The sequence below is a fragment of the Drosophila montana genome, unplaced genomic scaffold (genome assembly GCF_035044405.1).
Source record: "Drosophila montana isolate Dmon_TW-CO22-7 unplaced genomic scaffold, ASM3504440v1 contig_2561_1, whole genome shotgun sequence".
Lineage (NCBI taxonomy): Eukaryota > Metazoa > Arthropoda > Insecta > Diptera > Drosophilidae > Drosophila > Drosophila montana.
Window position 1 is genome coordinate 1 of NW_026997426.1, and position 2,519 is coordinate 2,519.

Genomic DNA, 2,519 nt, shown 5'->3' on the forward strand with positions numbered 1-2,519 from the left:
ATATATTAAATAGACATTATACACTCGCACAACTAAAAGAGGCTAATACAAAAAAAAAAAATACAATATGATTCGACTGTTGAATTATCTAGATTTTTGTCAATGTTTTGTATTTCTTTCCATTATAAGCGCAATATTGTTATTAATGTTATACATGTTTTAGGTCAGATAAATTTCCACGAGCATTACATATTTTTGATTGTTTTGTCGATGGACACACCTTGTTATGTATGTGGTCTTTGTTAAACTAAACAGTCGAAAATAAACAAGTGACTGGAATTTGGAAAATTCTCCTTTAAAGACAACGAAATCGGATACGGATTTTTTTTCCTACATATCATTTTCAGGTTGGCTTAAGTCAACTTGAACGGCACCCTCATTCTAGCCATATTGGGTCCCTTTATAAATTTTCATTTGGGTGGCCCCTGATCGGACCGACCTTACATATTCTTATGGGATGATTAAATAAAAATAAGTATTTTAAGAATCTGTCTGGTACCCATTTTCCACTGACAGTGTGGTAATTAGGAGTTGTTCATTCTACAAATTCAAGGAATATTTGAAGTAGTTGATATTGTTCTTGTCTTTTACGTCCACTTGTCTGGTGTATTGGTCTAAGTTTTCTTCCAAAACACTCTGCGTCTTATATTATTCTGGGTTTGCCTGTTCATACCCTTTCATATTATTATAAGTTTAGGTAAATGTGTTACGGAACTGGATTCTGCAGCAGTCGCATCACTTTAGAATAAGCAACATTCATGTAGGTCGTAATCTTAGTTTAATGAAACAGCTGTTTGTTGTAAACAAGGTTGGCAAGCTTCTCTTGCACTTGTCGCAGCTGCTATAAATTGCATATTCTCTTTTATCTCGTCACTTGTTCGTTGTTGATCGAGGCGAAGCGAAGAACTTTAGATAAATATAACTGAATTATAACGTGTTGTTGTGAAAAGCCAAAATTGACTTTATTTCTTGGCTAAATTTTCAAAACAGTTGCTAAAAACATTAGGAACTCAACACGGACATTTCTTTCTCTTCAATATGGGCGTATAATTGATTGCATTTTCTAATAATTATTGGGTATATAACAAAGCAGGCATCGGACGAAAGAACACTTCTTATACTTAATTTAATAAAAAAATTTGCTGACTATTATTATTAATATTATGCGTTCGGGTGTTATGCCTATTCATACTCCAAACAACTCACCGTCTCCACATAAAGCTTGTAAGAGCTTGTAGCTATGTCTATTGTCTATTTTTTCAGTAAGACAATAAAAAAGAACCGACCGCTGATGACTAAAGCATTGTTACACCCCAGATTGAACCCTGCCAAAATGGATGTTGGGGTTAATGTTAATCGTTAAGTCGGTGAGATAACTCCTGTTTAGAGTCCGGCCTTGCTCTGAAGTCTAGCATCTATAAAGTCTTGCGTCAGCTCACGCATGAAAACCACTGCTTGCAGAGGCACTCATGGTGACATCGGGGACAAGCCTACATATGAAACGATATAGCGACTGAACCTTGGATCCCTACAACACGAATTCAAAATCAAAATAAGAAGGTTAAATTACACAGCGTATATTGAATGGTTTTGAATTTACAAGATAGTCTATTTCACAGAAGACAAGAATCGATAAGGAAGATGGGTGCACGTAGGCAGCGCATAGCAACAGACTCGGCAGGAAGTACACTGATAAAAGCGACCCTTCAAACAGTGCGACATTAGTCCCAAGACAGTAACTGATGCTCAAGATTTTTAATTTACATTTGTTGCTTGGAATAGAGAAACCCGAGAAAATCCCCAGTGATCTTAAGTAAGGTTAACAATCGAATAATTAAATGAATTTATTAAAAGTTTTTTTTTTACCAAAATCTTCGATTAGACATTCTTAAAATTCCTCAAAGTCACCAAACGTAGCGATTGGTGAAATTGGCAGCGTCAATTTGGCTTAATGGCAAAATCGTCCCTATATAATTAAAATTTTATTCCATAATAAATAATTTCTGCTCTGTGACGAACAATTTTTGAGATCTACATAATTTGATTCCAGGCTTTTGTTTGGTAGCTTAAAAATGTGTGTCCCTGCATATCGGCGGCCAAACGAAACTTTTTGATAAAATTATGCCCCAACAGAGCATCGTAATCGATCTAAGCACTGGGGACGACTAAAAACTTCTGGTTCGTTTGCAACTTGTCGACCACAATCTCTGCATTACTTGTAATATGGCCAATACCGCGCAGAATAGATGTGCTCTTAAAAAGTTCCACGTTTCTTATGTTTTTCACAACACTCTCTTTGTTTATGGTCACATCTGACCCTGTATCATCGAGACAGTCAACTTCAATGTCATTTATCCGAATTTTTTTAATGCAATTGCATTATAGACTTTAACAGGACAGTTGCGTGAAATGTGACCGCTTTGACTACACGTAAAACATTTCATTTCAGCCGCTTGTGCGCTTGTGTTCGCCTGAGCCCATTGAGTAATAAAGACACAGAGGAGGCTTTGGATCAAATG

At 36.0% G+C, this 2,519-nt stretch overlaps 1 long non-coding RNA gene across 1 annotated transcript; it reads left to right on the forward strand.

Annotated features, from left to right (window-relative positions):
* The first annotated feature begins 1,181 nt into the window (after nt 1-1,181).
* Nucleotides 1,182-2,010, forward strand: LOC135428807 (uncharacterized). The gene is made up of 3 exons (XR_010436328.1): nt 1,182-1,560; nt 1,620-1,813; nt 1,883-2,010. It is a non-coding gene; the product is annotated as an uncharacterized LOC135428807 (long non-coding RNA).
* The last annotated feature ends 509 nt before the right edge of the window (nt 2,011-2,519 follow it).